Genomic DNA, 15,660 nt, shown 5'->3' on the forward strand with positions numbered 1-15,660 from the left:
CATAGGGCCTAATCACATCAGCCACACTAGCAGAGGCTCGTTCACCTGCGCATCTACCAATGTGATATATGCCATCATGTGCCAGCAATGCCCCTCTGCCATGTACATTGGCCAAACTGGACAGTCTCTACGTAAAAGAATGAATGGACACAAATCAGACGTCAAGAATTATAACATTCAAAAACCAGTTGGAGAACACTTCAATCTCTCTGGTCACTCGATCACAGACCTAAGAGTGGCTATACTTCAACAAAAAAGCTTCAAAAACAGACTCCAACGAGAGACTGCTGAATTGGAATTAATTTGCAAACTGGATACAATTAACTTAGGCTTGAATAGAGACTGGGAATGGATGAGTCATTACACAAAGTAAAACTATTTCCCCATGGTATTTCTCCCCCCCACCCCACCCCCCACTGTTCCTCTGATATTCTTGTTAACTGCTGGAATTAGCCTACCTGCTTGTCACCATGGAAGGTTTTCCTCCTTTCCCCCCCCTGCTGTGGGTGATGGCTTATCTTAAGTGATCACTCTCCTTACAGTGTGTATGATAAACCCATTGTTTCATGTTCTCTGTGTGTGTGTATATAAATCTCTCCTCTGTTTTTTCCACCAAATGCATCCGATGAAGTGAGCTGTAGCTCACGAAAGCTTATGCTCTAATAAATTTGTTAGTCTCTAAGGTGCCACAAGTACTCCTTTTCTTTTTGCGAATACAGACTAACACGGCTGCTACTCTGAAACCTGTAGTTACACTAGTGTACTAGGGAGCATATGCTGTCATAAGTATAACTCTCTTGCAGTGTACTCCTCCTGAGAGCAATAGGAGACCAAGAGGGATATTGTGACTGCTGGAATCACAGTCTTCGTCTCAGGCTGCTCAACAACGTACTGCCCGCTACTCTGGGCTAGACTGCAAACTGATGATTTAGTCTCAAGGAGAAGTTTTGGAAGTATAAATAGATTAATGTGGCCACTCTTATAAAAGATCACCATAAATTATGTTAAATAGTAGAGTATTGAGATAAAACTTATCGTCACTACTGTCATTTGGCTAGAGACTTCAGTCCATGCTTATGTTAAGTAGGATTAAGTGTATAATTCAAACAAAGATCTGAGCAACTTTTATTCAAATATGCTGAACCATCCCTGAACATGGCAAGTTTGAAACAGGAGGTATCACTGCAGTGTAATCACCGTTATATTATGGCATCAGCCCAGAGTTCCTCTGTCTCAGGAGTGCAAGACAGGTCATGTGCAAGTTCACTAAACTAAAAGCAGAACCCACACATTGTTCACCCAATTCCAACATCAAGCAGGAATTAAATGCATGTGCTACCAGCCGTAAGTAGGTACTACAGGTTTGCAGATTCAAACTCTTTACATTAGCAGGAACAGAGGAAATAACTGTACATGCTCTGAGCTGAAACCTTATCTTTCAATAGTTAGCGCAAGCAGAAAATCTGAACACAAAGACAGTTTGCTCTATTTTCATAATTGGGAGACAAAATTTCAAATAATAAAAAAAGGAAACTGGATATTTGTGGTTCCAATGCCAGAACAAAGAAAAAAATAACTTTCTGCTCAATTACCATGGAGGAAGTCCCCAAAAAGGATAAAAGAGCACTTTAACAAGGTGAGATGCTTAACTGATCAGACCTACTCTGTCACTTTCATCTTTTGCAGCACATATGAAGCAGAATGACGACTTCCGTGCCAACCCTTGGCATGGTGACCATGGACTGAAAAAAAAGGAGTCAGGAAGGCTGAAGACAAAAGTGGAAGCAGTTAAAGGCAGCAGCCAACTCTACAGAAACAAAGCAGCTGGCAGGAGACAAGGACAGGGAAGAGACTTGCGCCTGTCTGGTGTGTAGAATGGCAACAGCATAATAGGAAATCTGAAAGACACAAACAAGGATAGCTGTATGCAAAGTGGAAGAAAACCCTCCAATTACTGCTTTAGACAGCCCTATTAATCCTGAGAAGTACTCCTGACAGAACATCTATTCTATTTTCACTCTATGTGTTCTGTCTAATGGGAACTGTATTATGTTTGACACTGAGGGTAATTACCTCACGAAATTTTTGCATAAAAGAGAAGTAAAGGCTTTAATTCTCCGCAGGTGTCTTGGACACATTCCTTACAAATTCTTTGACCTAAAATGAGGTGCAGCACATCCCTGTTTTGCAGGGCTGCTCTCAGAGTGGGATGGTTTACATTTGAGGGCCAAGTAAAAGACATTTCTCATACAGTAAATGGAGCAGCACGTAATATATTCTCCCATCATCACACAAGCATGGGTCATTGATTGCTCCAGCAAAACTAAGTTAATACCCCACCCTCACCCGCCCACTACTTACTAGAATGTTGTACATTTTAAAATATTCATCCTTTTGCATTAAAAGAACTGAAGGCTAATACTGACCTGGTAACATTTGATTCCTCTTGCAGTTGAAACAAAAACATTAGCTCTTGTACATCAGGGTTGTCATATAATGTTTCAGGACAACTTGTGGTGAAAAAATAGAAAAGGATAAGATAGGTTTTGGTTGGGGAGAGGGGTTGTGCCCTGATAAAAGTGCAATTGAACAAAAATGTTATGTTTTATTAAAAGACAGATATATATATACTCAAAGGTATGGTAAATTGCTTGAAACAGTTCATGAAATACAGTATCCAGATTGTGCTGGATTTGCATCTATTTGCAGACAGATAACAAAACAAGCCTCATCCAAAAGAGCTTTAACATGCAGGCTGTTAAATGATTCATGATAGCAAAACCCTGATATTTGAAAACAAGTTACTTCTTGCCTTTTCCCTGAGATGAATTAGGGAAAGAATCAACAACAACATTTCTAGGATTTTTTTTTTAAGAAATCAGTAAAATATCTGAAGTTCTGCACAGTAGATGAAATACCAGGTATATTTGTGCACAAAACACTAATATTTCACATTTACTAATAACTTACTTATATTTTACATTTGGACAGTATCTTTAATTTGATATGGTTCTAAACAGCTTCACATACACACCATTGTGTGTGCATTCACGTTGACTCACTTCAGTGGTTTAATGTAAGAGCTAGGTATCCACATCACTCTACTGCCACCACCACCACTATCACTCCTGTTGTGGTGGGTGGCAATTTATGAGTATACTACACATTGAGAAGAGATATTTTTACCAAGGACTTTGAGGTAAACACCTACTCCTACAAAAAAAGTCACAAGCTTTTCACACCATCCACGCAAAACTGATAAATGTTTGGTTCATAAGGAATATAATCCAAAGCACCACAAAATAATAAACTATAGGCTAGATGTGGTTGTAGTTAAGAAACACAAAGAGCTGGGTCAATAATACCAGGACTTGAACATCAAATATCAAGCTTCTACATCCAGAGCATAGTAGACTTTGATGCTAAGCTATCTCTTCTAGATGCAGACTCCGCCTCCTTTTTTGGTAAATGATTCAGTGTCATTACTCCTTTAGATGGGTAGCTGGCACTTGCTACTTTGGCATCGCATCTCTTTAGAACCATTCAGAACAGGATAGACAAAGAACTCAGGGGAAAATCTGAGACTGCCTGAAAACTATGAATCTGTTGAACAAACCCAAACAAAGATGGCCAAAGTCTAGTATAATTCAGTTGAAATCAATGGAGTTTCACAATGGATCCACAGTGGAGTTTCACAATTGCCCTATGAGTTGTACCGTATGTATGTTCACCAGATATCTCAGAAGCTAATGTGCATCATCATGTTGTAGATTCACAGAAACTGAGATGCTGGTGGGCTCAGCTGCACTGCAGGAGATGCAGGTTTGAATCCCTCCTCTGCATCAGGGTTGGAACCCAGATGAGTGCCCTAACCACTGGGCTATATAGTCTCTCTCTTTCTCTCTCAACCAATGACTATTCAAGTATTTTATACAAAGTGGAACAGCTTCAACAAAGATAGAGAGAATAGCCTAGGATGGTAGTTAAGGCCTGGTGCATGGTGACTGCAGTCAGAAGACAAAAATGGTCCCTTAGATAATGTGCTTACTACTTATGCTAAACAAAAAAGAAGAGCTGTGTGTGGCTCAAAAGCTTGTCTCTCTCACCAACAGAAGTTGGCCCAACAAAAGATACTACCTCACCCACCTTGTTGCTCTAATATATTGGGACCAAGATGGCTATGACTATACTGCAGACAAGTTCAATATGTGAATCTCAAATCACAGAATTATAGAATATCAGGGTTGGAAGAGACCTCAGGAAGTCATCTAGTCCAACCCCCTGCTCAAAGCAGGACCAATCCCAACTAAATCATCCTGGACAGGGCTTTGTCAAGCCGGGCTTTAAAAACCTCAAAGGATGGAGATTCCACCACCTCCCTAGGTAACCCATTCCAATGCTTCACTACCTTCGTAGTGAAATAGTTTTTTCCTAATATCCAGCCTAGACCTTCCCCACTGCAACTCTGAGACCATTGCTTCTTGTTCTGTCATCTGCCCTACTGAGAACAGCCTAGCTCCATTCTCTTTGGAACCCACCTTCAGGTAGCTGAAGGCTGCTATCAGATCCCTGCTCACTCTTCTCTTCTGCAGACTAAATAAGCCCAGTTCCCTCAGCCTGTCCTCATAAATCATGTGCCCCAGCCCCCTAATCATTTTTGTTGCCCTCTGCTGGACTCTCTCCAATTTGTCCACATCCCTTCTGTAGTGAGGGGACCAAAACTGCACAAAATACTCCAGGTGCAGTTTTTGTCCCCTCAGTACCAAATAGAGGGGGATAATCCCTTCCCTCAATCTGCTAGCAATGCTCCTACTAATACAGCCCAATATGCCATTGGCCCTCTTGGCAACAAGGGCACACTGCTGACTCATATCCAGTTTCTCGTCCACTATAATCCCCAGGTCCTTTTCCGCAGAACTGCTGCTTAGCCAGTCGGTCCCAGCCTGTAGCAGTGCATACTGTGGGAGACTGTATCAAAACTATGCTAAAGTCAAGATATATCACATCCTCCGCTTTCCCCATATCCACAGAGCCAATTATCTCATCATAGAAGACAATCAGGTTGGTTAGGCATGACTTGCCCTTCATTAACCCATGTTGACTGTTCCTGATCACCTTCCTCTCCTCCAAGTTCTTCAAAATGGATTCCTTGAGGACCTGCTCCATGATTTTGCTGGGGACTGAAGTGTGGCTGACTGGTCTGTAGTTCCCCGGGTTCTCTTTCCTCCCTTTTTAAAATATGGTCACTATATTCGCCTTTTTCCAATTGTCTGGGACCTCCCCCGATCACCATGAATTTTCAAAGATAATGGCCAAGGGCTCTGCAGTCACATTAGCCAACTCCCTCGGCACCCTTGGATGCATTAGATCTGGACCCATGGACTTGTGCATGTCCAGCTTTTCTAAATAGCCCTTACCCTGTTCTTTCACTACAGAGGGCTACTCACCTCCTCTCCACACTGTGTTGCCCAGTGCAGCAGTCTGGGGGCTGAGACACTGGACAAACAGAAATCAACTTCCTCTGGAATTAGATGGTACACACTGCTAACCAGACTTCACTGAATAAGGGTCATAGAGTGCACAGAATTATGAAGATGATTCAGTGGAAGAGGCAAAACCAGAATTCATGATAGTGTGACTCTAAGCCCTGTACACATTCCCCTAGACTAACTGATATTCTACTGAAGAAAGCAGCAGGAGAAATATCTCTTTCACTGGATTTTGCATTTCCCTAACTGTTTAAGAAGTTGTACAGAGGGTTTTAGGGCCATTTAGTTAGCTCTACAGCTCAAAACACAGATGCACACTCAAGAAAAAATTCTGCTGAACATGCTCAGTATACAGTTTCCATATGTTCATAATAACTTAGTCAAAACAAACACATTTCTCTAGAACAAAGTCATGCACTGCACTTTCCCTTCACCAAAATAAAAACACCCCACTACTCCATGAGCCCTAAAAATACAAATCTATACTGGAACAAATGCAAGCAGCATAGCAAAGTCCCAGTAAAATAAAAATAAATTAGCTTGATCTTTCAAAAATTTAAAACAGGAAAACATACTTTAATACACACAAACTACCCATCACATCTAAACCCTCAGACCACCCCAACCACCACAGCAAATAAATGGTCTTCACAACAGTCAATAAAAAAGTCAACCAATTTGAGCTATTTTGGAACCAGGGGGTAGAAGAGGAGCAAGCTCTTCAGCCAAGCTGCCCGCACAGAGATAGTCCTGGCAGCTCCCTCTCCTATATTCTATACCAGAGGGCTCCTGTTTGAGTGCATTCGTGGACCACAGTGGTGGCCATATCCCATGGAGAAAGGTAGTCTTTGAAGTGGACAGACCCCAAGCTTTATAAGCCTTCATAGACTAAAACGGATTTATTATCTGCGGTGTATGCTTCCTGATCAGATGATAAACTTTTTTTTTTAAGAGAACAACTAATGAAGAATGGTAAATAAAGCATAATGCACTCCAAGGGAGAATTTTGGAATGAATAGTCAACTGTGTTAAACATTTATGAAACTTTGGGGATTTGCAAATAATTTTATAAATATCTGACTTCTGTCAGAATACTCAAATATGACCCCTGTCAAAAAATGACAGTGAACCTAGTTCATTGCTTACATTCAAAGTATTAGTTTTTTGATATATCCACCCTGATGTACTTGACTACATATACCTTGAAAACCACAGACTAGAACACCATCCTCATTTATATGCAACAGTTCTCAGTGCATTAATTACTTAGTAGGAGAAAGTTAATCCAGGAGTGCCATGAGTCCCCCATTCACTCAAGTTGGGCCAGTTCAGTGTATATGTACATAGTACTTGCTGGGTGTAAATTTCAAAATTCTGAGTATATGCATTAATCAAAATTCATAATGAATTGCTGCTGTAATTTCCATGCCATATTTGACAGATAACTTTTTAACATATTGATAAAATAATGTCCTATATCTCTAACTCCGTATAAAGGAACATCAATTCTATGATGTATTGGCATCTTGTGGCTCTGGGACAAACAGTTTACAGAACTGTACACAGTTCCTCAACAAAGTTATAAAATCACTATTGGCCAAATGTATTCCTGGTGTCACTCAACTGCCTTGAGAGGAATTTCACTATGGGTTAATCATTTTAAAGCAAGGCTGCAAATAGCATTTAAATTATTACACTAACTTTCTTGTCACCAAGTGACACCAAGACCACAAATACTTGTATCAAAACTCATATATAGCAATTCATCTGCAATAAGGGAGAAAAGTGCTGGAATGCAATCAGAGAATTTACTAAGTGTGACAGAACAGGTCAAATAGGAGGTCAGCAACATGGGTAGTTTGGCATCCAGAAATTTATTGGCAGAACAGCGAACCGCGGCTACTGAGAGCTGCGGGGGGCCATGCTGAGGACAGTCAATGTCAGCAAAATGTCTTGCGGCCCACAATCAGATTACCCTGATGGGCCGTTTGCAACCTGCAGCCCATAGGTTGCCCACCACTAGTTTAGAAGAATCAGCATTTTCTGACAAAATTCACTTCACCAAAATTTCCCTGACCAGCTCTATGTAAGAGCAGAATAAGCAAGCAGTAAAACAGAATTTGCACAAGCAAGTCTTACATAAGAAATCAGAATGATGCAAAGAATAAGCCAAATTACTTGGCTGTATATTACCATCTGCATATTCAATCAAAGAAACCCAAACGCATAATGCTCATTATTTTTCCAACTTTCATATTAGTAAAATATTTTTACAAAAATATTCTACCTCACACCACAACAATAACATTTGAGTTATGTCTAGAGCTCTGCTCTCATACACAAATGTGTGTACACATCTGATCCGCAATCCGCAAAAATTATCTGCAGATATCCGCATTCGCGGATGCAGATATCCGTAGATTTGCAGGGCTCTACACAGGAGGCTGGACTGAGGCATCTCCCCCCTCCAAAGCCCGGTCGGGGAGACACGTACTGGAAGCTGTGGGGAGCAGTGGCGGACCCTCCACCTGCCCTAGGTGGGGGGCCCAAGCAGCCCCCCTACCCAGGGCAGGTGGAGGGACCCAGGTGTCCCACAGCTACCAGTGCAGCTCTCCCTGACCCGACTCTGGCTGGGGAGTGGAGCAGCTCAGAGCCGCAGCCTGATCATGATAAGAACTGGGCGGGCAGCTGTGCAGAGCTGTGGCAGATCCTTCCCCGGCCCTGGTCATAGGGCCTGAGCAGTCCCCACCCCGTCCCTGCCTCCCAGCGCCCCTCCCCCCGCCCAGTGTCCCTGCCTCGCAGCCCCCTCCCAGGGCAGGTGGAGGGACCCAAGCACCCCACAGTTGCCAGGATGGCTCTCCCCAACCTGGCTCTGGCTGGGGAGGGGGGCAGCTCATAGCCACAGCCCAGCTACAATAAAAGCCAGGCAGACAGCTGTGGGGAGCCACAGCGGACCCTCCACCTGCCCTGTGTATGTGGCCCGAGCAGCCCTAGGCCCCTGTCCTTGCCCCCCAGGCCCTCCCTCCCAGGGGAGGAGCCACCCCACGGTTCCTCACAGCTGCCCGCCCACTCTTATGGTCGGAGCCCTGTGCGGATACAAAATTTGTATCCACATGCACACCAGTATCTGCAGAAATGGTCCACGAATATAAAGCGGATATCCATGGATTTGCAGGGCTCAAGTTATGTCATTGGAGTTCAACAGTGATTGATCAATAAGAAACAAACAAAAAACAGTCACCATCTTATTTGCATGCAATAGTTCTCACTGCATTCATGATTATTGTACAACCCAACTTTTGGTTTTGAATGCTTTTTATCTATCCCAGTTAAAAAAAAAGATCTACTGATTAATACGGGAAAGCCTAAAATCATACCACTTTTGCCTCATAAATTGTTCCCAAAAAGACATGAACTCCAGAGTTATCCTACCACATGGGTTTAAATACATCTCCTACTGAACTATACTCCATATGTCTGTTAGAATTTCACATTTTATATAACCTTTATCATGTGAAATATAAATTGTGCAAGATTTGATTGGCACAATTACTATTCTTGTCCAGCCTAAAAAAACCCAAACAAGCTAATTACAAGAACTACAATGCTTTCATCATCATAAGCATCCTATGTCAGTATAGTCCTGGCTGGAAGTTTCATTTGCTGGTGCTGTAAACTCTCATGTTCCGGAATCCTGGGCAAACTCAAGCATGTCTGTTGAAATCAACAATTGCTAGTTTTCCCTGGAGTAGCCTGTGACTAGTAGGTTTAAGATCTAGCATGCATCAGTATCTCAGGTACAAAATTCTTCTATCATCTGTGTCAAACAGTTCAATCATCTGACCACAATGATCTGCAAATATCACAAATGACACATGCTTCAAGCTTTACAAGTCGGATATATTTTGAAACTAGACCAACAAGGAGGATCAAAACATGAATAAATGAAAAACAGATAACTAAATATGTAGTACAGACTTAAATGTCCAACATCTTATATAATAATTAAAACAAACAAAGCATTTATTTAGTATCTTGTAGTTTCTGGAATTCTTATTGGACGCATTCCTGATAATAGAAAAGGAGTACTTGTGGCACCTTAGAGACTAACAAATTTATTAGAGCATAAGCTTTCGTGAGCTACAGCTCACTTCATCGGAGCTGTAGCTCACGAAAGCTTATGGTCTAATAAATTTGTTAGTCTCTAAGGTGCCACAAGTACTCCTTTTCTTTTTGCGAATACAGACTAACACGGCTGCTACTCTGATTCCTGATAATGTTTCATAGAACATCCTTCATTCCACTCATACTGAAATATCAGACCAGATGGAGAAAGCTCGACTCAGAGGCTTGAAGAAAAGGAGCAGGGAAGGTCTATATTTTCATTAACTCGTTGATTGACAAAGAGAGCTGCAATAAAGTTATTTTTTCTTTTCATTTCCTCTTTTAATGGTGTTTTCTCAAGTCCACAGAATAATTTGTGTTTTTATTAGTGTTCTCCTTTCTCCCTGTAATATTAGTCTTCCCACAATACCATGCATATTTAGTCTAATCACATTTCTGTGCTGCTGCTTTTTCCTCTCTCTCCTTTCCCCTTGCTGAAGGGCACAGAAATGTCCATACTGGGTCTAGCCCACTATCCTGTCTTCCAACAGTGGCAAATGCCAAGTGCTTCAGATGAAATTAACACAACAGGCAATCATTGATTGACCCATCCCCAGTCATCCACTCCCAGCTCGACAGTCAGCAGTTTAGGGATACCTAGAGCACAGTGTTGTGTCCATAACCATCTTGACTAACCACCATTGATGGATCTATCCTCTATGAACTTATCCAATTCTTTTTTGAACCCAGTTATACTTTTGGCCTTCACAACATCCCCTGGCAACAAGTTCCACAGGTTAACTGAGCACTGTGTGAAGTAGAACTTCCTCAAGTTTGTTTTAAATCTGCTGCCTATTAATTTCATTGGGTGACCCTTGGTTCTTGTGTAATGTGAAGAGGTAAATAATACTTCCTTATCTCCACACCATTCATGATTTTATAGACCGTTATCATATCCCCCCTTAATTGTCTCATTTCTAAGATGAACAGTCCGAGACTTTTTAATCTCCCCTCCTATGGAAGCTGTTCCATACTTCTAATCATTTTTGTTGCCCTTCTTTGTACTTTTTCCAGTAATATATAATGTTACTAATACTAATATATCTTTTTTGAGATGGGACAACCAGCACTTCACCCATTATTCAAGATGTGGGCATAATATGGATTTATAAAGTGGCATTGTGATATTCTCTGTCTCACCTGTTCCTTTCTTAATGGTTCATAACATTGTTAGCTTTTTTGACAGCTGTTGCACACTGAGCAGATGTTTTCATAGAATTATCCATAATGACTCCAAGATCAAGTTGTAACAGCTAGATTCCATCATTTTGTATGTATCACTGGAATTATGTTTCCCAATGTGCACTCCCTTGCATTTATCAACATTGAATGTCATCTGCCATTTTCTTTACCAGTCACCCAGTTTTGTGAAATCCCTCTGTATCATTTTGCAGTCTGCTTTGGACTTAACTATTTTGAGTAATTTTGTATCCTCTGAAAATTTTGCTACCTTACTTTTTACCCCTTTTCCCCGATTAATTTATGAATATGTTGAATAGCACTGGTCCCAGTACAGATCCTTGGGGGGACTCCCTATTTACTGTGAAAACTGACCATTTATTTCTATCCTTGTTTCCTATCTTTTAACCAGTTACTGATCCATGAGAGGACCTTCCCACTTATCCTATGACTGCCTTCTTTGCATAAGATCTTTGGTGAGCATTTCTAAGAATGCTACTATGGAGGTCCTGGACTTCAATCCCTTACCTATCAGTCTATATTTGGCCTACTGAACCTTTCTCCTACCTTTTACTATGTCATTGGTACCTACATGTACCACAACCACTAGCTCCTTCCCAGCACTAAACATAAGTTGGGCTGGATGTCTCCAGAGGTCTGCAACCTTTGCACCCAGCTTGCAATTCCCCATGTGATTCTCCCAGTCATCACAAACCTAAATATCTATTTTCTAATAATTGAATCCCCCATTACTATTACCTGTCGTTTTCTTTCGTTGAGAGACAAAAGTACTTTTCTACATCAATTGTGATGCTATTGACCATCATTGTATTCAGCACACAGGGCTAAATTTTCAAAGCAGTAGAACTACATGCACAAGATTTGGCAGAAGACTGTGTGAGTGGGCATGCAGTGCCTGCTAAGGTATTTAAAGAAGAAATGACGGTCACAGTAAACTTGAAAGTGCATCTGTATGGCATCTAAGAAAATGTGGTTAGGGTGCAAAAAAATTGTAAATGCAACACATGGGCCAGTTCAGGATCATAGGTTAGGCTTATTTTAGTGAACAAAAACAACACATTTAGAAAAGGTAGTCATAAATGGGAACAGTAACAACAGAAAGCAGCTCCCAAGGTCCAGCCAGGATATTGGGGCACTTCTGGCATACATATTTCTGCTACATGAATGGACGCTGTACTCAAGTAGCAGAAAGAAAGTTCTCACCACAGTGGAGAGAGAGAGAAATCCAGATATAAATGGATACAAAAAAAAACAAAAAAAAAAAGTGTCCCTACTCTACTCATAGAGCATCGCAAAAGGAAGAAATTAGAGCTGCACCACAGGAGCTCATGCTTCTCATGAGAAGAAGCAAACTCCTCAAGGAGCAGATGGAACAATAATCAGAAGGAAGTGCATAGTACAGACCCTCCTATCACAGCAAATCATTTAATTTATGTTTTCAGTTTAAATTATGCAAAAAGATGTCAATTCCAGGCCATCCAACAATATTCAAGGTAAAACAGTAGCAAATAAATTCTATAATGAAGACAAAATTTACAAATCTCCTTGCAAGTTCCTGGCATGAAGCTATCTAATGGTATATACACACACACCACAAAGATTAGAGAATACAAACCTGCCACAAAATACTCCTATGTAACTACTGAGAATGGAAGTGCATTTACATCATCCCTGAGTAGGATTAGTCAGAACATTCTCTGATGCATGGTACCATTTGTTGAGATACTAATCTGTTTTAATATTCTCAGGCAGACAAACCCTGAGCTGGAGTTATGCACAATTTCCTTTAGGAATTATCTACCATCTTTTTAGTTGTGCCACACTGAAAACTATATATATATTAACCCAGTATGAAATGGATAACATGGCATGGATTTGTTTTTCTCCTGTCTCTGTCCTGTTTAAAGGTAGCAGTTGAGGAATGGTGGTGAAGTAACTGATTATTTGAAGTTTGCAAGTAGTTTCATGTGTGGGCATCCATCCAGGCCTACAAGAGTCCTGATATTATTGAGCTAAAGCCAACCAGGGAAGTATCACTCTTTTAGCAGGGTGGCAGCTCGGCATGGGGAGGAGGGAAAAGGAGAAGGAAAGAGACAAGGAAGAGAATACCATCCTAGGTGTTGGCAGCTGACTGGGAAACAGGCAGATGTGCAGACCTCGAAGGCCCAAAGCTTAGCTGCCAAACCCTTTGGGGAAGTGATTGTGGAAGGAAGAAGAACAGTCTGTGGCATTTACCAATTGTGTCTCCAGTCAGACATGCTCAGACATGGGGTGAGGCTGAATGAGGTGGAGAGAGCAGTTAATCATTGCACTGAATGAGAAGATGATCACGCTTTTGGAGGAAAAAATAGTTGGGGGTTGAAAGAAACATCATTGAAACTAGTGTACCCACCTTTCTTCATTTAAGATAGCTGTAAGAAACAGGCAAGCTCCTTTATTAAATCATAATAGTCCTCATCAGAAACACAGGTATACATCACCACCCAAAACAGAAGCACACGTGAGCTCAGGAATTATAACTATGTGGATGGAGGGTTTTTCCACTGAAAAATGCTTGAAAGTGCATCTGTATGGCATCTAAGAAAATGTGGTTAGGGTGCAAAAAAATTGTCAATGCAACAAATGGGCCAGTTCAGGATCATAGGTTAGGCTTATTTTAGTGAACAAAAACAACATATTTAGAAAAGGTAGTCATAAATGGGAACAGTAACAACAGAAAGCAGCTCCGAAGGTACATTTGTCTGTGTGTGAGGGAAGAGGAGCGGAGAGACACAGAAGCAGCCCGAAAGCCAAACTGACAGTAATAGAAGGTCTGGGAATGATGTTTTGGAGAAAGCTAAGACAGCAGCTTTTTGGGCACAGAATGCTGGCTGGAAAGGCAGTTTTGGAACAAAGAAACTGTCCTCCTCCTATTCAATTTGGACTGTTCAGCAAACAAACAAAACTGAATCAAAGAAAGTACCTGGCTCTATCATCAGTTTCTCCTCCTACTGGAAACAACCCACAGGTCCCTGAACTTTGGCTTAGCAAAGATGGGTAACAATACACAAAGCACACGTGATGTCTTGGTCAACAGAATTTTAGCTGGGTTTTATATGCGTATATGTTAGGCAAAGCCTATACACTTCAGACAGCATCAGGCCCTCAACCATGAGCTGTTTGTTTCATAAAGCCTACCACCACTCATGCAGAGTTCAAAGCTGCCTCTATATTCCATACACCAAAAATGAAGGATTCCTGGACTGGCTTTATGAGTGGTTGGTAGTACAATGTAGGTGACTGCTGTATAGTTGTCCCTCCATCAGCAAGCAATCAACATGGAGTTTGTGGCCAGATAATTACACCCTCAACTGTACAATCAGTTTTATCTGTACTCAGGTTGTAAACTGCTGGAACCATGCCCATCTTTCCCCACCCAGCCCTTAGTTGTATCCTTGCAACAAATTTCTAGCTGTAAATTAGAATCAATATTCCATTCATGTTTTTAAGTTGGTTAAAAAATAGCAAGTTTTACTTGCATCTCTCTGGTTAGCATATAAAAGCACAACTCTGAAAATCCAGTTCGCACAATTCAGCTAAAGCAATTATTTACACAAAGCTGCATTTAAACTAGAAGAAGGCTCAATCTGAATTTGTATATTTCAGAGAATGGAATGCAAGAGAGTACAAAAACCCCTCTCTTAGAATCTCATGACATTCTCAAATTTAGTAAGGGCTCTAAAGTAACGAAATATCACTTAGTTCCCACACCCATAATGTAAGGTAGTGGTCAGAATAAAATGTAAACATTTCAACCCAATAATCCCTTTATATCTTAATTTAGACAAACCAGGCCTCCTTTATAAACACAGTAATAGACACACAGGCTCTACCTTATATTTTGGGAAGAAACTACTACTGGATTCAGTTAATTGCTACTTTGAAAGTAACTGCACAGATTTGAATGCCAATCAAAAGATTAAAACTGTGCCCAGTGACATATTATTTCCCTTTTAACACTACAGACAATGCATACAACGGTATAACTGTACAACCGGCAGAGCATCCTGTTGAGACTCCTGCAGAAGTAGATGGGTTGAAGGAATACGGCTGCTCTTGCAGAGAAAAAGCCACTGATTAAGATTTCAGTACTTTTTTTGTACTTTACTTCTGAATGAAAATCACACACACATACAAAGGCACATCGAAGCCTTCATTACCAAACCACAATCATTACTGTTTTGAAAGCCAGATGTTATCCTGAGTTATGAGTAATCCAAATGACTAAAATAATATCAGATGGCTACTTTGTGCTACCTTTTTTATTTTATGATTAACCATAGATTGAAATATGAGAGAGAAAGAAAGTAGCACAAATTTTATATCACGCATAGGGGTAAGAGATTTAAATCTATTTCCTCAAGTTTTAATTCCTAATATGAACAATATTGGGATTATAATGAGCCATAGTTCTGAGTGTGTGTAATTTGTTATGTTCATTATTTATATTTAAAATTAATTTTTCTGTCCATGCACCAGAACACCTGAACACCTCTTTAGGAATGCATTGACTATTTGGATAGCACTCATTCAGAATTTCCATCATTCCAAAATATTTTCATTTGTGGAAAAAATATGTAACAGGGTAAAGTCACAGAAAATAATTTTCTTTCTTTTATTACCATATCTTGGAAAAAACAGGTCTTTGGACAAGGATTTCCAGAGCTGAGGTTTTTTCCTCACAGAAAGAGAAAGGTACTTTCAATTTACTTATTCTTGTTAACTGCTAGAATTAGCCTACCTTGCTTGTCACCATGAAAGGTTTTCC

At 40.7% G+C, this 15,660-nt stretch overlaps 1 long non-coding RNA gene across 1 annotated transcript in view; it reads right to left on the minus strand.

Moving 5' to 3' along the window:
- Nucleotides 1–1,168: 1,168 nt before the first annotated feature.
- LOC119854846 overlaps nucleotides 1,169–15,660 on the minus strand; it is a 65,286-nt gene continuing 50,794 nt past the window's right edge. Inside the window, exons 4-5 of the long non-coding RNA XR_005292650.2 lie at nucleotides 2,427–2,510; nucleotides 1,169–1,898 (exon numbers count right to left, since the gene is read on the minus strand). This is a non-coding gene — a long non-coding RNA (uncharacterized LOC119854846). The remainder of the gene's footprint in view (nucleotides 1,899–2,426; nucleotides 2,511–15,660) is intronic.

Source organism: Dermochelys coriacea, chromosome 4 (genome assembly GCF_009764565.3).
Source record: "Dermochelys coriacea isolate rDerCor1 chromosome 4, rDerCor1.pri.v4, whole genome shotgun sequence".
Classification (NCBI taxonomy): domain Eukaryota; kingdom Metazoa; phylum Chordata; order Testudines; family Dermochelyidae; genus Dermochelys; species Dermochelys coriacea.